The 23,606-nt window shown below is 38.3% G+C and overlaps 1 protein-coding gene across 8 annotated transcripts in view; it reads right to left on the bottom strand.

Annotated features, from left to right (window-relative positions):
• MAPK10 (mitogen-activated protein kinase 10) overlaps positions 1-23,606 on the bottom strand; it is a 287,077-nt gene that overhangs the window by 260,163 nt on the left and 3,308 nt on the right. For all 8 annotated transcript variants that reach the window (XM_014545974.1, XM_014545971.1, XM_014545975.1 and 5 more), the window contains exon 2: positions 21,058-21,172. The gene's annotated coding sequence lies outside the window, so the exon portion shown is untranslated. The remainder of the gene's footprint in view (positions 1-21,057; positions 21,173-23,606) is intronic.

Below are 23,606 nucleotides of genomic sequence, written 5' to 3'. Positions count from 1 at the left end.
GCTCCCACAGGGGGAGCTTTGCTCAGCCACAAGCCAGGCTGATGGCTGCCAGCACAGTGGTGGTGGCGGGAGCCTCTCCCGCCTCCTTAGCAGCACTAAGGATGTCCGACTGCAGCTTAGGTCTGCTCCCTGCTGGTAAGTGGACATTTCCCGAGGGCTGCCGGGCTGCCAGAGGGATGTCTGACTGCCAGCTTGGGTCCGATCCCCCAGGGAGAAGGCCTAAGCCAGCAGGTAGACATCCCCCGAGGGGTCCCACACTGCAAGAGGGCATAGGCCGGGCTGAGGGATTCCAACCCCCCCCCCGAGTGCACAAATTTTTGTTCACCAGCCTCTAGTAAATACATAAACTCAGAGATAGAGTGTAGGTCCCTGCTTATGTTTTAAACACTTGAGCTAACTACTAATTTCAATGGGGAAGCTTGAAAGGGAGGTGTGAAGATAGTGAGAGCAATGACTATCTCTCTCAAAGTTGACTTGAACCACAGGAAGCATCTCAAAATCAAAGATATTCAATAGCTTTTCTCAAGCTCTCACCAAAGCATGAGCCAGAAAAAAAACAACCTTTTCCAAAGGGATAGATCATTCCCTACCAAGGAGACAGCAGCCAAAGCACAGAAGGAACATCTATCTATTCCCTCACTTAGTGAAGCACGGGCAAGTCAGAACACAGCGCCGACTTGGTGATATCCTTTGAATAGAGGAAATTTCTCAAACATGATGTATAGCCAAGTTTGAACATGATGACAGAATCCCCTCTGCACCCTTACATCAGCCTGTAGACTCAGGAGTACAGTCTCATCAGAACAAGCCCAGGCTGGGGGAAAGCTCATATATGTCTCTCACTCTCAGAAAAGGACGCAAAGAGGCTTACAGGAGAGCACAGATGTTCCTTCCGTCTCACAGTCACCGAACTGAGAAGAAAAATGTTCCCAATTGGCTTCATTGCCTTGTTTTTCATTCAACAAAGAATCGGGTACTGAGAATTTCCTCAAGCAAATAGTCACTGAATTCTTGTTAAAGGGGAGAAGGCTCAAGCACCTTTTATTAAAAGCAATGAATCGATCATGAAATGAACCTCAGGAAATATGTTTTATGGTTAATGTGAGGAAACGTACAACGTGACCAATTATTCAGTAAGTATGATTATCTACAAGGACTGCTTAGAAGATAAACAAAAAACTGTACCAAAGTGATTCTTTACCTGATTTTGTTTATGCTTTTGCTGGGTTTGTAACTAAAATGCACTTCATTGTTAACTGTATTTTCTAATCTTGCTTCCTCTTCTCTTTTCTTTGATTAATGCCTAAATGGAGCTTTTAAGTGACTAATAGCCTTACATTTAGCCAAAATAGCAAATGCTCTAGGTATGGCACATGTGTATTTCTCTTCAAACAATATGCAAATATACTATGAATATTTCAAAAAAATACAACTAGAGGTACAACAAAATTAAGATATTAAAATAAAACTACATATAAATGCATTTTCATTTAAATAAAGTTAACAAACCTTATTTTAAATAAAACATTATGTTAAATACAATTTTATGTTTAAATACATCATTTTGTAAATCATTTTCTTTCATCAGAAAGACTGTTTTTTAATTATGTTTTTAAATGTCACAAGCTCATCAAACTCATGCTGTGGCTTTAAGATAGGAAAGGAATAAACTTGTGGAACCAACAAAACTTTAATATTCCGTTTAAAAATATATATATATTCTCAGTAACCTCAGCTCCTTATAATGAAAAAAAGAAAAAATGCCACCCATCAAATTACATAGAATTTCAGAAAACACATTTCAGTTCACCTTTGTCTGAAGGTATTGTTTGTGGTTTGACACAACATAGTACCAGTGTGGCTTTGTGACTTTCCCATGCCCCCCTTCCCAAAAATAAACAGGCCAGTTCACCCTGCAACTTTCCACAAAATCTTTCAGCAGAGCTCCTGAATAATCTAGAGCAGTGGTTCTCAACCTTCCTAATGCCGCGACCCTTTAATACAGTTCCTCATGTTGTGGTGACCCCCAACCATAAAATTATTATTGTTGCTACTTCATAACTGTAATTTTGCTACTGTTATGAATCATAATGTAAATATCTGATATGCAGGATGTATTTTCATTGTTACAAATTGAACATAATTAAAGCATAGTGATTAATCACAAAAACAGTATGTAATTATATATGTGTTTTCCGATGGTCTTGGGTGACCCCTGTGAAAGGGTCGTTCGACCCCCCAAGGGGTCGCGACCCACAGGTTGAGAACCACTGTCCTAGAGGGTATGGCGGGGATGGTTGTCCACCTGACCTAAACAAAAGCCTAAGGTCAAAATTAACCCTGATTTAAAGTCACAAGGAAAATAATTTTTAGAGAAACTTCTGCAAGGCAATCCTTACCATCTGTAATTTTAGAGCAATAAAGGGAAGGAAGTGAGCAAACAGAGTGAAATGTACTAGAAGATGACTGTTGCTTGTCCTGGGTCAGAGCACTCCATTTATGTCTGGTTAAAACTTATATTTGTTCCCAAGGTCCTCAAAACAGTAGTCACAAATCAGTATGTTTCTTGGCCAGAGGTTTTGCATCCAAATTTAATGCTGTTGGCTGGTAGGTGATGATAGTCAAATAATCACTGCATGGCTGTAGAGAGTTTAGGAAAACAATGAATTCTATAACTTAGCATCAAGGATTGTTTTATGATTATTTTGGGCCATACCTGCTTTCTTCCAAAATAAACAATGTTTCTCAAATGTATTCCTCTCATAAAGAATTCCTCTCTGCTCTACCTCTATATCAACTCATTTCCATGACATTTTTTCCCAGTCCAAGTCTGTCATTTAGAATGCACCAACTCTTCTCTCCTCACCTTCCCAGCTGAAGTGCTTGTCAGTATCATCGATATTTCCAGTCTTCCTTTCCTCACCTCCCCATAGGTCCTCAACCAACTGAGATCTGTCTTCTCAGACTCCCACAACAGCAAGCAAGTACTCATTAATGGCAAATGTCACTAAACCTATAACAGACAACTTTCAGACCTGATCTTCCTTGGCCTCTAGGCAACTCTCCTCCCAGAGTTTCTGAATAGCACATCCCCACGGCTTTCAGAAGAGTGTAGAGAAAGTGCCCACAAACTCTGAAGCCAGAATGCCTAGATTTATATAAATCAGCTCTGCCACGTGCTGGCTGTGTGACGGTCTGTAAGCCACTCACCTCTCTGGGATTCACAAATTTTTCATTGGCAAATCAGATTTTAGCCATCCCAAATCAGCATCTGCCCAACAGAGGAAATTCCCTCCACCTCAAGAAGTTTACAAAAAAACAAAAAAAAACAAAACAAAACAAAACAAAAAACCCTGCCTCTTCAAGTGTTTGCCTTATTCCTCTTTTCACTTGTGCCGTTAAGCAAGCACATAGCAGAAGCCACTTCCCCGTGGCCCTGGCAGAGAGTACTGCTGCTCCACGCTCCCTCCCCACTGTACTTAGCATTGTATTTTTATAAATAAAGTTTCTCTCTATGTAAAGCACAGAGTTTGATTTACAGAGACCTTGCTGCAGTAAGTACCATCTCAGTTTCGCACCACTGATTTGGCGGTTAGCACAGTAAAAATCATTTGTATCAAAGGGGCAAATGCTTTATTGAAGTAATATAGGGGACACTCTGTTGAGAGGATGAAATTGATTTCATGTATGTAAAAGCCTATAAAACAGTACTGGGCACATAGTAAATGTCATGTACAATTTAGCTTTTATCACTTTTATTATTATTTTCCTCCTACTTCTCTGATCACTCCTTCTTTTGTGGTGTTCATCGAGATTTTGCCCCAGATTCTCTCTCCCCACAAGCTACAGTGTCCTTACTTGCTGATAAGGTCTAAACATAATTTCCAGCCCACCCCAATTTCTTAAACTTTAAAAAGATGTATGCTACTGCCTCCGGGATGTCTCAAATGCCACATGTCCACAGCCGAACCTGGCTTCCTCCAAGCCTGCTCCTCCTCCGGTGTTCCTTGTCTCTGAAATGGCAGCCACCACCCACACAGTCATCCAAGCCAGAAACCAGAAATCATGTCTGACTCTGTCATTCCCCTCATCTTCCAAATGCACACAAGTCCTGCAGATTCTTCCTACCTCCTAAATATTTCTTGAACACATCCACTTCTCTCCTAACGTGGCAGTGCTTAGTCCAGACCACCACTCTGACTCTCCCGGGCCACTGCAGCAGCCTCCCTGTCTCTTCACCACCAGCCATACCTTCTCCAATCGTTTTCCATACAGCGAACACTCAAATCTCATCATGTTCCCAACCCTTTGCTTAAAACTCTTCTGTTATAATGAACATGGTGTACAAAGCTCTTCATAATGTAACTAGTCCCTGTATACTTCTTACACTACATTTGCTATCGAAGGAAATAAAGGACCAGTACTCAGAAACTATAAGACACTGAAGAAAGAAATTGAGGGATACAGACAAGTGGAAACATATACTGTGCTCATGGATCGGAAGAATTAACCTTATTAAAAATGTCCATACTCCCCAAAGCAATCTAGATTTAATGCAATTCTATTAAAATACCAATGGCATATTTCAAAGATATAGAAAAAATATTCTAAAATTTTATATGGAGCCAAAAAGGAGAAAGAACAATCTTTTAGCAATCTTGAGAAAGAACGAAGTTGGAGGAATCACAATATCTGATATCAAACTGTATACGACAAGGCCATTGTAATCAAAACAGCCTGGTACTGCCATAAGAACAGGCACATAGAACAACAGAACAAAACAAAGCCCAGAAATCGACCCAAGCCATTACACTCAATTAATATTTGACAAAGGAGGCAAGAGCATATAATGGAGTCGAGACAGTCTCTTCAATATATGGTGTTGGGAAAATTGGACACGTACATGCAAAAAAATGAAACTAGACTACCAACTTACACCCTACACAAGAATAAATTCAAAATGGATAAAAGGCTTAAATGTAAGGCACAAAACATAAAAATCTTAGAAGAAAACATAGGCAGTAAAATCTCAGACATCCCTTGTAGCAGTATTTTTGGTGATATATTTACTAGTGCAAAGGAAACAAAGAAAAAATTAACCAATGAGGTTACATCAAACTAAAAAGCTGCTTCACAATCAAAATGAAACGGAGACCTAGCTGGTTTGGCTCAGTGGATAGAGCATCAGCCTGAGGAATGAAGGGTCCCAGGTTCAATTCCAGCCAAGGGCACATGCCCAGGTTGCGGGCTCTATCCCCAGTAGAGGGCGTGCAGGAGTCAGCCGACCAATGATTCTCTCTCATCATTGTTGTTTCTATCTCTCTCTCCCTCTCTCTTCCTCTCTGAAATCAATAAAAAATATATTAAAAAAAAAAAGAAAAGGGAACCCACCATATGGGAGAACATATTCACCAATGATACATCTGATAAAGAGTTAATTTCCAAAATATATAAGGAACTCATGCGACTCAACACCAGTAAGACAAACAATCCAATTTAAAAATGTGCAAAGGACCTGAATAGACACTCTCCAAAGAGGACATCCAGATGCCAATAGACATATGAAAAGATGCTCAGCATCACTAATCATCAAATTAAAGCTACAATGAGATACCACCTCACACCTGCCAGAATGGCTCCCATCAATAAATCAACAAACAGCAAACGCTGGCAACGATGTTGAGGAAAGGGAACCCTCGTGCACTGCTGGTGGGAATGCAGACTGGTACAGCCACTGTAGAAAATAGTATGGAGTTTCCTCAAAAAATTAAAAATGGAACTGCTTTTTGACCCAGTGATCCCACTTCTGGGACTATATCCTAAGAATCTCAAAACACTAATCAGAAAGAATATATGCACCCTTATGTTCATAGCAGCACTACTTACAATAGCCAAATCTGGAAACAGCCCAAGTGTCCCTTGGTAGAGGAGTGGATAAAAAAAGCTGTGGTACATTTACACAGTGGAATACTACTTGGCTGTAAAAAAGGAACTGTTACCTTCTGCGACAGCATAGATAGACCTGAAGAGTATTATGCTAACTGAAACAAGCCAGTCAGAGACAAATACCACATGATCTCACTTATATGTGTAATCTAATGACCAAAATAAACTGATGAACAAAATAGATCCAAAGGCATGAATACATGGAATAGACTGACAGATCTCAGAGCGAGGGGGTGGGAGGGACTGGATGAAAGAAAGTGAAGGGAAAGCCAAAGAGCAAGCATGCATAGCCCATGAGCACAGATAACAGTGTGGTAAAGGCCAGAGGGAGGGAAGGCGGGCTGGATAGAGGTGGGCAAAGTGGGAGATAATGGCAGACATCTGTAATAGTGTCAACAATTAAAAAAAGAAAAAAGAATCCTCTACCATCATTCAAGCTACCATTGATTTGCCCAAATATTCCACTTACTACTATCAAACTGGTCATTTTATCCTTATCATATATGTTTTCCCAATATCTATCTATCTACCTTTTTCCAACAGTCCAATTGCTCAAATTTTAATTGCCTTTCATCTAATCCATACTTTCCTTAACATGTAATGCAAGACTTCTTCCTCTCTTTGCCTTCCTTGTCTAATTCCAAACTTCTCTTCTTCTCAGAATGTCTCTGGAAATTATTTTTTAAATCTTATATTTGCAGAGAAATTGAGAATCTGCAAAGTACATTCACACACATTATTTCACTTTTATAAACAAACAGTAGAGTACGATTTTGTAGACTCATTTTTTTTTTCTTACAGTACCCAGCTACACCCTTTTCACAGCTTGCTCTTCCCAATTCCAGTAGGGGTCACCCAGGAGTACCCATGCTAATGAGGATGAAAATGAAATTACTTTATTTTATTTTACTGAAAAGTACCTCAGGGAATTTCTATGATAACAACTAAGTTCTTTTTATTATTTCAATAATGAAACTGTTTGGTAATGATCCAAAGCAAACCAATCTTTTCAAAGTTTTTTAGTGTTAAAATAACAAAATTTAATTTTCTCCTCTAGCCAGACAGAATATTAAAATGTTTTACACTAGGTTCTCTCAGAAACTATGGGATACATACTACATGCCCAATTTACAGATAAAGAAACTAAGTCTTATGTGTCAATTAATTGCCCAAGGTCAGGTTGGAAATTTGGATCTGATCTGTATGACTTGAAGGCAGACACCCCTGGGCACCACACTCTGCAGACAGGCCCTATTCTATTACACAGAGTGTATCAGCAAGGCTGCACTGCAGACAAAGTCATCTCACCTATCACCAGGGACATACAGAGCACAAAGCACAATAAAATAACATTTTTAATTTAAAATAAGTAAATAGCAAATGTGTGCAATTCCTTGGGGCCTCAGACAGAGTCCTGCAGTGAGGCGAGCAGTAGGAAAGGGGAGAAGTTGAAGCTAATTAAGATGAGAAGTCTTCTGTAAACCTTGCTCTCACCTCATCCCCAAGACAGAAGATCTCATCTTGGACAAGAAGCACTGAGGCTTCACCTGCATACACAACCACAGAGACCTCAGTTTCCCCCTCCACCACACTGCCTCGCCTTCTTTTCTCCTCTAGTGCTACTTACAAATCTTCATTTTAACTGGGATTTTCTGATTGTATGAATAGATTTAGGGTTTGAAAGAGAGTAGGACAGAGTGAGACCCTCAATCATTAGAGTCTAGTTTCATTCTCCAAACATTACAGTCAACTTTTTATCTTCAGAAGAGGCAGGAGAATATAATTCGGAAGTATGCAGATTCTCCTCTGCCACTCACTAAGTGTGGGACCTTGAACATGTCACTTAACCTCTCTGTGCTTCAATTTGCTCATCTGTAAAGTGGGCATAATAATAGTAGTACCTCATTGTGAGGTATTGTGAAGAATAAATGAGATAAATATATAACATACTCAGGGATTTTACCTGGCTCAGAATAAATTCTCTGTAAGTATTAACTATTATAATTAATATATAATGCATGTCATAAGAATTACAAAAATAATAGCTAATCACTTCTCGGCCTTTTGGCTAAGTTCAAGTGTAAAAATAATAGCTACTGTTCAATAATAATTATGCTAAGAAATTTCCATTTATTCCTCATATGAACACTATGAATTAAATACTATCACTGTCCCAGTTTAAAAGAAACAAAGGCCCAGAGAGGTTATGGAGTCCAAAATTACCTAAGCAGTAAGTAAGTTAGAACTCAAGCCCAGATTCCAGAATCAACTCCTAACCCTCACGCTACTTCAGCTGGATGATAACACTTGCTGATAGGTATTGAAGTTTTGTTCTGTGCCAAGCATTGTTCTAACAACTTTAAATCTCTGATATCTTATATCTCTTATTAAAATTAATTCAAACTCTCACGACTACCTTATGAGACCACTGCTTTTTTTTTCAATTAAAGTTTACTTTCAATATTATTTTGTATCGATTTCAGGTGTGTAGGATAGTGATTATACAATCATATACTTTATAAAGTGTTGCCCTCGATATTTCTAGTACCCACCTAGCCCCATATACATTTATCTCAATATTATTGATTATATTCCTATGCTGTAATTTACATTCCTGTGGCAATTTTGTAACTACCAATTTGTACTTCTTAACTCTTCACCTTTTTCACCCAGTCCCTACACCCTCCTCCCCTCTGGCAAGCATCAGTCTGATGAGATCAATGCTTTTATTGGTCCCATTTTACAGATGAGAAAACCAAGAGACCAGACATTAGGTAACATGGCCAAGATCACACAACTAGCAAATTGGTAAAGTAAGGATACTCCACACTGAAAGTCGGTAAAACTGAGGTGCTAAATTTAAATCTCAATGACCTAACATCAGATTGAGTATCACAATTTTCAAAAAGGAAACTTTTCCCTGGTATAGTCATCTGAACAATTTCTCTAAGCCAAAATGATTAAGACAGATACTCAACACTGGAATCATAAAAGAAGGCACTGATTAAATGCTAATATATTCTGATTTGCCTTACTACTCAATCATTTTCTCACCTCTAATAGCAGCTATTTTCAATAGTCATTTTCATTCTGTCCTCTACAATTCGAATAGACTCACTATTAACAAATATAGATTAACTTTTCTTTGTAAGCACTATTGCCTTCATTAGGTTCCTATCCCATAGAAGTTAGAGACAGTGTAGCAAGAGCTGATGGATGAATATTCAGTCCATGCAACTATGACAAGAGGAGAATCTGTCAATGATATATCTGGCCAAAACTCACAAGAATTTATAAGCATCAGTTATCAATAGTAATGAATTAGAACTGATTGGGTACTGAGCAGGACTACAGGAATACAATAACTCTTGAAGTACTTATGCAAATTAGATAAATGAGTCTTGGTTTGATGAGCAGAGCACAGGTTTGGTTGTAGCCCTGACCACCCACAGAGCCTCAACACTATATGCCAAGGGCTTGGTGTATGTTCTGAACAGATCTCAATGGATCTGAGCTAATATGGAAAGGTGCCTTTGAGGTCTAGAAAGACATGGTTGATAACAAGGTCAGAAACATACTAGTACAGATTGAGAACAGATTAAGTCAAATACAAGGGGCAATAAGGAAGAAGGCAAGCAAAATTTCTTTGCTGAAAGACTGTGGGAGGATAGCAACGTGCCATGGAAAATAATACCAGTCAGAACAAATGATTGAGTACCTTTCATTTACAGCAGAATTAAATACTTGATTTTCTAGGCAAAAGAAAGCCCAATAGGAATATCTATAATAATAAAAGGGTAATATGCTAATTAGACCGAATATCTTCTGGACGTCCTTCCTGACCAAGCCAGGGCCCGAGGGAAGCCAGCCCGGGTCCTGGGTGCCAAGGGAAGCCGGTGCTGGCAGCTGGGGGAAGGAAGGCCTACTCTTGCATGAATTTTCATGCATCGGGCCTCTAGTATATATAAAAAGATACAATGAATAAAATTTAAGATTTGGGGATTCTTCAGAATGTTATTCTAGGTTTTAAAAGAAAAGGTTGATAATCCCAAATTAACTATTAGTAGACAAATAATAAATTAACAAGATATGGAACAAGAACCTATTAGGAAAGAAGACGTGCTAATGATAATGGTAATAAATGTGACCAAAACCAAAACCTGGCAGTTACTGGGTATTTAATGCTATGTGCTTTGCATTCATCCCCCCACGGTAGCACCATTATTAGTACCATTTTACAGATGAGGAAACTGAAGCTTAAAAGATGATGTGACTTAACCAGGATCTCATATGAAGTCATAGAATTTGGCTTTAAACCCAGATAGTCTAATTCTGGAGCTTACATGCCTGACCAGCTATGTATTAAATTAATGGAAGTAGCCATAATTAACAAGAACACAGATGCAAGTACTGGACACATCAAATGTGGCCCAGCCTTCATTTGCATAGAGAAAATTCAAGATAATTGAATTTTCCTGAGAGCAATGAAAACCTTACCAGAACAGAGTAATGGAAATAATGAGATACAGTGAAATTCAAATACACTTAAAATGACTTCTCTGCTAACCAGGAAATTAGTTTACAAATAGCAAGATTCATAATAAACTAAATGGAATGGACGTCCATGCTTGGCTTCATCTTCCTATTTGGAACTGACAGAGAAAAAGTTTGCTGTGTAGGCATTTTGTGGCAATGGCTTTACTATTGTTAACAGTGACAATAGTTCCAGGCGGTATTTCATATTTGCATAGAAGCAAAAGCACCTGGCAAACGTTCTTATTTTATTGATGGCTGGGATTAATAGAGCTCCTTTCTGTCAAAGAGCTGATTAATCCTCACACGGACTCCTGTGACACAAATAGGCAAGCAACCTATTTCTACACGTTGCATATGAAGAAACCAAAAGCCCGAGGTCCTGTGTATAATTGTTTAGTAATACCATGGTTGAGCCTGCAGTGAAATCATAAAGAACCCACTATTTCCCTTCCTCATTGATTCAAGCCCTGTCTCTCACTTCTTACTTCAAATTACCTGAAACCTGGAGGCCTTCTCTATCTACTGGGTCCCTCTCCACGAGTGGTGCTGTCTCTTTCTCAAGCTGGATTCTCATCCACTCCTTCCCTAGCTGCTCACCCTGCCTCCATTCTCACTCTTCAAACCACTCTCAACATTGCTGCCAGAATAATTTCCTTTTCTTTTTTTCTACTTTTTAAAAAATATATTTTTGATTGATTTTTCAGAGAGAAGAAGGGAAAGGGATAGATAGAAACATCAATGAGAGAGAAACATCAATCAACTGCCTTCTGCATGCTCCCTACTAGAATCAAGCCAGCAACCTGGGCATGTGCTCTGACCAGGAATTGAACTGGGAACCTCTTGGTTCATGGGTCGATACTCAACCACTGAACCATAGTGGCTGGGCCAGAATTATTTCCTTAAACCTGCTCAGAAAACAGCTGTACCTCCTCATAGTCTATAGAAACAGACATGAAATCCTTCATAGATATCCATGACCTCCCTCAGTCCAGACCCAATCTGTGTTACTAGCCGTATCTCTGACTGCCTTCTCCTTTGGCCTAGGTTCCACAAGCCTAAACTTCTGAACCCCAAACCCACTCTGCTCCTTGCTCATTCTGTTCCCTTTCTAGAAGTAACCTTTATAACTCCCACACTATCAACGTTATCTTCACAATTCCACGCCAAAGCCATCTCTCCCATGTATCCCTTCTAATACTTCAGCTGAAAATGGCTGCTCCCTTTGACTCTGCAGCACACATTGGCCTTTATTTCTCATCTTATTCTATCTAGAACTATTGTGACTTTTAAAAGTATGTCTGTCACGTTAGAATGTCTATCACTGAGCGTCACAGAGTCAACTATGTGTCCGGCCCTGAGATATCTAATGAGACGTAGATCTCTGCCTTCATGGAGGTGACAGTCTTGCAGCCTTTCACCTCTAGAGCTCCTTCTCTGAATGACAAAACACACAATTTTTTCCAACTTTCCAAGAATGGTGCACAAGCAGTACCATTCTAGATACATAAAAGAGATATGAATTCATTACACACAACAGATGCTTTTTAGAAGTGGTTCTCAAGTATAGTACACAGACCCCCTGAAGACCCTTTCAGGGAGGGTCACTGATGTCAAAACTAATTCCAAATAATATTAATGCATGGCTTGCTGTTTTCATTCTCCTTTTCTCTCAAATGTAGTGTAGTGTCTACCAGGGGCTGCATGAGGTGTGACATAACACCAGATTGAAAGCATAAGTAGATAAGAGAATTCAGCTGTCTTCTATTAAATCAGTCATTAAACAGATTTGCAAAAATGTAAAACAATGCCACTTTGTAACTAAATTATTTTGCAAAGAGCAGTTTTTGTTAAAAGACATGTTATTTTGTGTTAACATGTAATGTGTTTTCTGTTGTTAATTCTTAGATGAATTACACAAATACTTTAAATTTATATCTTAATTTCTAATACGGTAAATACCAATGGATAGAACCCACATAAACAAAAGCTCTTTGGGTTCCTCAATAATTTTCAAGAATGTAAAGGGATTGTGAAACCACAAGTCTGAGAATTGCTTGCTGCCTTAGAACACCGGGACTCATGTCTTTCTGTGGAAACCCAAGTGAGAATGCCTGGGTGATAGTTGAGTCATTAATCATTGCAATGTTCCCTGAACGCGATGTCTTTTCACTCATTTAAAAGTTTTCCCCCCTTCCCTTCCCACCTGAAGGCCCCTAGTCTGATAATGAGTTGCTTAAGAGCAGACTAACTAGAATTTATCTTTGTTGCTGCAGCACCTCACACAGATTGGGCAGCCAGTAAATATTTCAGGAAAGGAAAGGAGGAAGGAGGGGAGAAGGAAGGAGGGGAGGAAAGAACATAGAAAGGAAGGGAAGGAGAAAGGGAGAATTGTGTCTTCTTCATTTTTCAGAGATTCTACCACAATAATCTGCCTATTGAAAATATCTGTTAACCGTTATGCAAATGTGTTGTATTGATAACATCTAAAGTGATCAAGATGCCAATAGTTTCACCTAGTATGTTGGTAAATCCCAGCACAGCTTAGAAACCATGATTTTTAAGGGCGAATTTAAAAGATTATTCTCATAAATAAATCAATGAACAAACATTTGTGAACAGTAATCTTTCAGTAGCAGAAGACAATTTTCAGAAAAAGAAATTACACATTTGGGAAATAGATACAGTCAATTTGGTCTCCTATGCATGAATGATATCCCATATGGATAATAGTCTCACATCAAGGCTTCTTCCTTTTCCAGAGACTGTACAATGAAAATTTTAAAATAATCTGATAAACCCCTAACACAGCATTATCTTCAGGACTTATCTTGATTCCCTCCCCATATAAAAATCTTTCCTATGTAATCTATTCTTTAACCTCCTTTGTTAATGCATTAAGACATTTATCCAAGGGTAGATATTATCCATGATTCAAAATCCATTATCACCAATTTACACCTTAACTCAAGTTAGCTTATCAGATTAACTAGCCAACAAATTTACCTCATAACATTTCAATTTTAACAGGTACAATCTTCAACCAAATGAGTAACTAGGGGTTTCACACATTATATCAGGTTCAGAAGCGGAGGGCTGCGAACCAGAGGGTATTTTCGCTCCTTAAATTATAACACAGAGTCAGACATGTTTACTCAGGACCAAGACTAGAAAAGAAGTTCAACACATTAGGTTTGATTGCCTGTGATGTTCCACACTGCTGACCTGAACCCTGGTTAGCAAGACAATAGTCAACAGATACTTGACAAAATATATTTGGCTGAAACTCATAAAAGATTTTTTTAAAAGAGCTTAACTTAATACATTCCCTCCCACTACTTCACATACTTTTTGCCTAATATTTTATTCAATCTTTTTTTTTGGGGGGGGGGGCGGGTGTTAGGGGGCAGTGCAAGTTTTTTAAAACTTAATGAACTAAATTGCAATTGTGTTGATTCTTAAGATTTATAAATTACTTTCTAAAGACAATACTATCAAGGTTATCCACTCTCAAATTTAAAGAAACTTGAAAATGAGCCTTCAGGATTTAAAGCACTAATAAACCGCCTAGACCAATGGTCGGCAAACTCATTAGTCAACAGAGCCAAATATCAACAGTACAACGATTGAAATTTCTTTTGAGAGCCAAATTTTTAAACTTAAACTATATAGGTAGGTACATTGTTATTAACTTAGTTAGGGTACTCCTAAGGCTTAGGAAGAGCCACACTCAGGGGGCCAAAGAGACGCATGTGGCTCTCGAGCTGCAGTTTGCCAACCACTGGCCTAGCCCTTCCAAAAGTACAAGTCAAAAGAAAACTTTGAATCTCAGTTGTTCCTATTTTGTGTTCCTCTCCCAGCTCCATCTCTTTCCCTAGGGAACAGGCACTCTAAGGTGGGGTGGAGTCCTAGCCTCAGTTTGAAGTGAGGGGCTGAGAGGGGGGTGGGGTAGGGCATGATCAAAGGGGACATTTCTCACTTTTCTTTCCTCCTCTTCACTGCCCCTTGAGCTAGGTGGATTATCTCTTGATAAATAAGAGTATTTGGTAGGGAAGGCAGGTTAAAAAAAAAAAAACTCACTCCCTACTCCATTGTTTCTCCTCCCCCTATCATTCTGCTAACAGGAAGAAACCACACCATCAACACCAACAAGTTTTCATGTTCCTTTTACATCAAAAGGGACTTGACTTTTTATATAACCAAATGTAGTGTTTTAGCCCTAACCGGTTTGGCTCAGTGTATAGAGTGTTGGCCTGCGGACTGAAAGGTCCCAGGTTCGATTCCGGTCAAGGGCATGTGCCTTGGTTGCGGGCACATCCCCAGTGGGGAGTGTGCAGGAGGCACCTGATTGATGTTTCTCTCTCATTGATGTTTCTGACTCTCTATCTCTCTCCCTTCCTCTCTGTAAAAAATCAACAAGATATATTTTTTTTAAAATGTAGTATTTTAGTGACTTTTTGATCATGTACAGTTTTTTGTGAATTTAAATTTATTTATTTCTATATTATTAGGAACAACCTCATTTTTAATAAGGTTTAAAAAAAGAAAAAAAAGTTTAGAGAAAAAAAACTCCCGTTTTTGCCATATGATGTTCCACAAGTGCAGCTGTAGAAAAGTGTTTGTCAGTTGAAGAAAAACCACATTTGATAGAGAAAAAAACAACAACAACTTTGAAACACCTGGCATATATAACTTCTGGTATCTACACTATACATAATAGATTATCACATGTAATGATTGCTGCTAAACTAACTGCTGACTACATTTTCCAATAAACCCTAATCTGAAAAGGGTCCTTATGCTAACCAAATTTTCATTAAGATCTCATACTTCTGTCCTAGCCAGTTTGACTCGGTAGTTAGAGCGTTGGCTCACAGACTGAAGGGTCACAGGTTCAATTCCTGGTCAAGGGTCCATGCCTCGGTTGGAGGCTCAATCCCCAACCCCGGTCAGGGCATGTGTGGGAGGCAACCAATCAATGTGTCTCTCTCACACCCATGTTTCTCTCTCTTGGTTTCTCCTCCTCCCTTCTCTCTCTAGAAATCAATGGAAAATATATCCTCGGGGGAAGATTAACAACAACAAAAAATAATAAATATCTCATACCTCTATTTTAATAATAGTTCCTCTGATATTGGTTATTGGAATACAGACTTCTTTATGAAGAATCTGAGATACGCTAAAATTTATGCTGACTCACTCTTTACATACGCACCAATAAAACACCAACTTCTAAAGGAAAACATTATTACTTTCCTTATCTGACATCAAATTACTTGGAATCTCTCAAACAGTGACAGTCCCACCTCCATCTTCCTGGGAAATATCGCCTGAAGTTCTGCCAGTCAGTGAAAGGCCTTTAAATTTTTATACAATATGAGAGCTACTTATATTCATTTAACTAATCCTAAGAATTTAGTTTCCTATCTTGGTAACTTGCAACCACAAAGAAGCAAGACAGAGCAGCCTTACATGACAAGTTTCTGAATAGTCTCTTATTCATCATATTTGGATTCTGAAAGATTTGGCAAATAGTATTCACATTTATCAGCCAATCTATTTAAATAAGATTGCAGACCCTCTGTCAGCTGCTTTCCAAATTGTATCCAGAGGTGCAATCTTTGGTGCCTTTTTTTATAGTATAGTTATTTCCCTGAAAAGTCCTTTGGCTGTATTTTATTCTCATAGTTTTCTTCTCCTGCCTCTGCTCTATCATTCTATATATCTATCTCTTGCTCTCCCCTTTCTTTCATCAATTATTCAATAAACATTTATGCACTGTACTAGGCATGGAAGTCTAAGATAATTATATCTGACTAAAATTACTCCCAGGCTAAGGTGGAGAGACAGACCCATAAACAGTAAAATGTGTGGTAACACAGTGTCTACGGTGCATAGGCTACTGTGAGAATACCAGGGAGAAATGAGTGACTAATGGTAGGAGTCAGGAAAGGTTTCTAAGGGAAGATAACACCTGATGAAGTCTAAAGTGAGTAAGCAGTACCTCTCAAACCTTAAATCATCCAAGGATCTTGTCTGAAAGATTCTGAGTCAGTAGATCTGGGTGGGATCTATTCAGCTCTCAGATGATGCCCATGTTGTCAGTCCCCAGGCCATTCTTAGACTACAAAGGTCTTAACGGATGACTAATGACTGTTAGTAAAGGACGGGTGGGGTGAATACAGGCAGAATAGACAGCGTGAAGTAAAGCACAGAGGTAATAAACCCTGAGTGTCTATAATAAAGCACATTGGTGTCCCAGGCAATGGGAGAGAACAGTTCCTAAATTGGGGTGAATGGGAATATGGTATATTTTAAGGGGAAGGGAATTTATTTCATAGGCAATCAAGCATATCAAAATGAGCAAGAAGGTTACCTGGTAATAACTGCAAATCAGATTTGGTGACTTCATTGGTAGAGTCATGGGCAAGAAGATAACTTGCTAGGCTATCTAAATAAACCTGCTAACAATGATGATGAGCGCCTAACTTATGGCAGTAACAACAGATTTACTCAAAGGGAACTGACTTGAAAAATGTTTAGGAGATAAAGTAGGTTGATTATATTTTTACGTATTAATTTAAAAGTTCTGCAAGTTGTACTTTCTTGGCATTCTTTTCAGGCCTTGTGTCTATCCTTAATCTGAAATTTAGTAGCATGTGATCTTGAATAAGCCACTTAACCTCTTTTTGCACCAGATTCCACGTTTAAAACAGTGAAGAGCTGACCCAAATAAACATTGTGTTCTCTTTAAATGCTAAGCTTTATGATCCCATGAAATAAACTCATCTCTTATTAAATCATGGAATCATAGCGTGTATTCTTTTTTTTATTGATTTTTTATAGAGAGGAAGGGAGAGAGATAGAGAGTTAGAAACATCGATCAGCTGCCTCCTGCACACCTCCTACTGGGGATGTGCCCACAACCAAGGTACATGCCCTTGACCGGAATCGAACCTGGGACCTTTCAGTCCACAGGCCGACGCTCTATACACTGAGCCAAACCGGTTACGGCATAGAGTGTATTCATAAAACTTATCACAATACCTGGAATGTAAATGTACATTGTATGACTAAATTGAATCCACCTAGCCAACAGGTATTAAAACTTGAGATTTTTTTTAAAAAAACCCTTCCACTTCTTCACCCTCGACATTCATTACTAAGTCCAGTTGCTTTGTACATATGTCCTAAAGTGATTCTTTGATTTATACCGTTATTCCTTTTTAACTGGATTTCTGCAATAGCACCTTAAATGTTCTCTCTGGTACCAACCTAATCACTTTCTAGACACTGAGAAATTGAAGAACTCAGGAATCAGAATCACCTGGGCTTAAATGCTAAGTCCACTACTTCTTGGCTGTGTGGCTGCTAGCAAGTTATTTAACCTCTTTAAATCTGTGTTTCCTTATCTGTGAATCATAAAAATGATATGAAGATGAAATGTTTGTAAAGTGCTTGACACAGTGCCTACTACACAGTAAGAACTCAAATCTAGTTATTATTCTGAAACACAAATCTCATAAACTTAAGCAGACACTTCACAAAAGAGGAAAAGCAAATGGCCAATAAAAAACGAAAAGATCTTCATTAGTAATCAGCAAAGTGCAAATTAAAACTTCCATAAGTGCAATTATGTATCCACCTGATTAGCAAAATTTCAGAACTTATAAATCAAGTGTTGATGAGGACATAGAGCTTCTCATACATTGCTGATCTCACCGATTGGGGAAAATACTTTAGCATTATTTAGAAGAATTGAATGTGCACATACCCCAAAATTTAGTTCATTCGCTTGCTATGTATCCTATAGAAGCTCTTATATATGAGTACTAGAATCTATGAGCAATAATATATATGCATAAAAAGTATTATATATACTTATTAAGTTTATTATAAACACATTTATTAAATAAATATATATAAATCAGATAATATATATATGTATATATATATACTAGTATAAGTAATATTGACACAATCCAAATGTCTATCAACAGTAGAATGGAAAATTAAATTTGCTATATGCATGAAACAGAATATTATACAACAATTTTCATGAATAAACTAACTACATGCATCAACAGGGAAGAAGAATTGTACAATGTTTAGCAAAGTCAGGTGACTAAGAATATATATTATATGATTACAAGTTGGAAAATCTTCAAAGGACAGTAAGGGAACAAGTGTGACAAAAGGCAGGGTGGTGGTTAGGGGTTACCTGTAGCGGAAGGAAAAGCACATGATCTTAAAGGAGCACACAGAGACTAACCGGGAGTCTATTTCTTAATGTGAATAACGGTTATATGACATTTGCTTTATAATTATTCCTTAAACTGTATTTTTCACACATTCTTCTATGTGCATGACATCTTTCACAATTAAAGAAATAAATATGGTCATGTTAATTTCCTCCTTAAAATCTTTTAAAAGTTCTTCATTTTGGAATAAAATCCAAACTCCTTAGCTTTATTCTAAGAGATCCTTTATTATGTATCTCCTGTATCCCTCTTCATCTCCACTACTCCCATTTATGCCCCAGCAAAGTGAAACCTAGTCCCCCCCACCCACAAAAAACGTACCCTCTCTCAAGCCTGTGGACCATCAAAAAATGTTCCCACTGCTCCCCTTCCCCTGGCTAACCTCTACTGTCCTTATGTACAATACCTGGAGTGTAAATGTACATTGTATGACTAAATTGAATCCACCTAGCCAACAGGTATTAAAACTTGAGATTTTTTTTTAAAAAAAAAAAAAACCCTTCCACTTCTTCACCCTCGACATTCATTACTAAGTCCAGTTGCTTTGTACATATGTCCCAAAGTGATTCTTTGATTTATACCATTATTCCTTTTTAACTGGATTTCTGTAGACCATCAAAAAATGTTCCCACTGCTCCCCTTCCCCTGGCTAACCTCTTACTGTCCTTAGTAATCAGCCAAAACATCATCCCCTCCAGTAAGCCTTCCTTGCATACTCTCCTCTGTTGCACGTCCTTTGGCCCCATGCCTGCCCGTGTCACAGCACCATATAAAAACTACACATTTGAGAGCTCCTTTAAGGCAGGCACTGTCTCTTTCATCTATCCCAAGAGCTGATTCTCAATAAATCTGAGACATCACAGATTCTCAATAAACGGTGCTCAATAAATAAACATTTATGATGGGGCAGTACGTTTTCTACATTACTTAGAATGATACATAACTCAAAATAATATTAAGTTCAGCCATATAAAATTGCCCTTCTTTTAGTTTGAAAATGGTTGAGTATTGGCAATTTAATACATGTTGATTAAGCACAGAATAGTGATGACTGTTACATCTGCTTCCTCAATATAACTGTAAGCAGACTGTAATGAAAATCATGATGTGAAATAAGCATAGGGTTAATTTCATCAGTCTTCTGCAGTCATAGGTTATACATTAACTCACAGGGTAGCCTATCTACCCGGAGTTATAGAAGCCGCTAAGCAAATGAAAGAAAGCTATTGATCACTAGCTCAAAACAGCTTCTTTTAGAGTCTTACAAGCACTGCTGTCATATTGTATTTCCCAGAGATGTAATTTGACAGATAACTAGTTCATCACTGCTGGAGTCTATTGATTATTGACTTTGGTAACTATGAAACATCAAGTATTCGATTAAAATATATATTTTGCCTATGTATGCTACTTTTATAATATTTTTAAAAATTATTCCAATTAGCAAGGCAACTGGATTGTTTTTAATATTGTTTTATCAAGCAAATTGATTTTTAGGCTAAAATGTCATAAATTGAGCTTTATAAAACTGCTATGTGATTTCTCTTCCCTTATTTCTAAAGATCTAAATCAGCAGTTCTCAACCTGTGGGTCACGACCCCTTTGGGAGCCGAATGACCCATTCACAGGGGTCGCCTAAATATATCCTTCATATCAGATATTTACATTACGATTCATACCAGTAGCAACATTACAGTTATGAAGTAGCAATGAAAATAATTTTATGGTTGGAGGTCACCACAACATGAGGAACTGTATTAAAGGTCGCGACATTAGGAAGGTTGAGAACCACTGATCTAAGTGTTCTGTTAATATATATACCTATATACTACTATCTATTTATATAGGAATGTGCATATCTGTGAATATGTATAGGAAGTAGGAATATATATATGAAAGGAATGGAGCATTATAATTTAGCTCAGAACCAATTCTTCTACTAGAAAGGATGAATTGGTAAATACAGAATTATGTTACAAATAATAAAACCACTGAAAAGTACAGTTACCCAACTGTTACTCAGCCACATGGAATTGTTCATTGCATCCATTTTACATAGGCTGACAGCATCCAGGGTGGCAGCATCATCGTGTTATACAATGAACCCACGCACCCCAAGGCCTCATGCTGCTATCTGTGGTATTAATAGCACCGCACCATCAGTTAAACATCCTATCCAACCAATGTTCACTTTGGTGACATTATTCAGAGCAGTATTTCTTCAGATCCATACGCTAAATCATATGCAATATTTAAACTGGTTATGTAGATATTTAAACATTTCCTGCTAAGGAATGTTTTCAAATTTGTAACTCACCACTGCTTGTTTGGTTTCTCATCTATAGGAAATGGATCTAATTCAACAGCTTCTTGCAGGAGTTGCCATAACGAAGATCTGAGATGATCCTGCCCTTGGTATTTCTCATACTAGCCTAAAATCAAAGCAAAAACATAGACAAATTTGATTTTAACACTTGAATGGTTATTTCACCTGCACTGAGAAAACCAAACGACTGCGAAGGAAATTGGTGATGGGTGACACAGGGGCGAGAAATAAAACATCTTGAGGTAGTTCACTCTGTAAAATTATCACAAGCACAAGAACTTTGGTTTTACCCACACTAGAGTAGCTGGATATTTTATAATCTGAACATGAGCCCAATCAATATTGCTACTTTGGATGATATAATATTTGTATTTATTTTTAAGATTTTTTTATTGATTTATTTTTTAGAGAGGGAAAGGGAGAAAGAGAAACATTGATGTGATAGTGGATCATGATCATTGATTGGCTCGTCTCTTGCGAGCCTCCTACCAGGAGCAAGCCTGCAGCCCAGGCACATGCCCTGACCCCAATTGAACTGGCAACCTTTTGGTGCACAGGACGCTGCCCAACCAACTTAGCCACACCAGCCAGGATTGATATTTGGTTTTGTGATATGATTTGGTTTTCTGACACAAGGCATCCTACTAAGCTTTAACTGAGGCAGCTCCACTGTTACATGTTTGCATATTCTGCTTTTCATGTAAGACTTCATTGGAACTATGGATTGCATAGTTACCAATAAAAGGACTGACTGAGAGAAGTTTGAAAACCACTGAAGTATATGAAATAAAATAAAACTAAAGTTGGTCTGGAGTTGGAAAGAGACTTGGAAGTAATTTTTCCATAATCTGATCTATTTAAAAAAGTAGATTTGTAACTTCAATCTGTTACTATTATTTTTCGACATTACATCAGACCAGATTCTCCAGGACTGTGTCCGTTTCCAATGTTCTACCCCATCATCGAACGTAAGTTTTGCTTTCTAGTTTGGGAAGTATGGTCACCACACCCAAACCAACCTCCTCTCTGCCCCAAATAAGAATCCCTTTCTTGGCCAGAGGCTTACAGTAACTGCTCCTAGGAATTCCTCCCCCACAACCCTCTGCCCCCAGGCCATCCCTATGTGGCCCCAGGGTCACCAACCACCAATTCAGAGGAGGTGAATTTCTTTCTCCTCTGAATTCCTATTACATTTATTGTTAAATCATTAATATACAATTATATACCACCTTTGTTATTTAACCTCATCTCCAAAAATGACTATAAGCTCCTATGTGTCAGAAACTATGTTACAGGTTCCCAAACTCTGCTACCCATAGCCCTTAACAGAGAACTCTGTACATCAGAGACATTCATTCAAGAAATATTAATGTGCCCCTACTATGTGCCAAACAGACGCAGTCAGTCCCTGGCAGAGATTATAGTTTAGTGGGAATACAGAAAACATAGGGACAGGTAATCTCTGTGTTGTGTGATGCGTGCTATGACAGAGGTAGTATAGACACGGAGTGCACATGACCAAATAAACAAACTACGCGCTTTCCTTCACTACCAATGCTTTCAAATGCTATCTCCAATGTACGAGAAGGTATCATGACTTTAAGAAACTCATTGTCAGGGAGCACATGGAGCACCCAGGCTGGTTAACATCTGAAAACCAGGAGGCAGTTTTTAGTACTTTTCTGTCACTGCTGGGTTGTTTTCTCCCTGCTTTCCAATAGAGAGGGAGAGAGAGAGAGAGAGAGATTGTAGCAAAAATCCTGTTCATTACTGTGCAGGTCACTCTGCAAATGACTGATTGCCCTGTAGGGGAACTTCGCTTCACACCTGCACACCATATCAGCTTTTAGAGCAACTGGGGGTTAGGAACTGCTTCTAAGGAACCTTCAGTCATTTATTTTCCATTCAAAACTCTAATTTCCATTCCCAGGAGCCTCTAGGTTTTACATCTCATAGTCACCAGGGATAAGAACAGTAAGAAAGGTCACGGTGGCTTGTTAGGAATCCAAAATATCAAATCAACAACAACAACAAAAAGCCTTTACCAAAAATAAGTATAAATTTGAGGTCCACTTTTCAAGCCAGAAATGTCTCTTTCTAATTTAAAGATTTTCAATATCCCCTGAGGTCTCACAATAAGAAATAAAGCACCCCTCCATTAAATGAAGGTGGGAGGAGGGGGAGAATTCGTGCCTAAAACACACAGCATGCAGATTCTTCACTTCCCCTCTGGGCCCTGATTTTTCTCATAAAGGCACCATGTAGTCAAGCTGAAAAATCTTTATTCGAAACCTTACAACTTGGTGATGGGGACATGAGCAGAGAGGTTGAATTTCTGGAAATCCAAGCTCCAATTCTAAGTTATATTTTCTCTTTGAAACAATCAATATGCAGCCTGATCTTTTATCTGAATCAGCAACAGTGTCTCATCTCAGATTTACGTAATGGAATAAATATATCTAATATAAGAAGAAACAAATGTTCTCTCTCATAGCAGAGGTATCTAATATAAGAGAGAACAGATGTTCTTTACCAAGAAG

The sequence above is a fragment of the Myotis brandtii genome, unplaced genomic scaffold (assembly GCF_000412655.1).
Source record: "Myotis brandtii unplaced genomic scaffold, ASM41265v1 scaffold424, whole genome shotgun sequence".
Classification (NCBI taxonomy): domain Eukaryota; kingdom Metazoa; phylum Chordata; class Mammalia; order Chiroptera; family Vespertilionidae; genus Myotis; species Myotis brandtii.
Note: the sequence above shows the minus strand (reverse complement) of the source record. Positions and strands in the feature narration are given on the sequence as shown.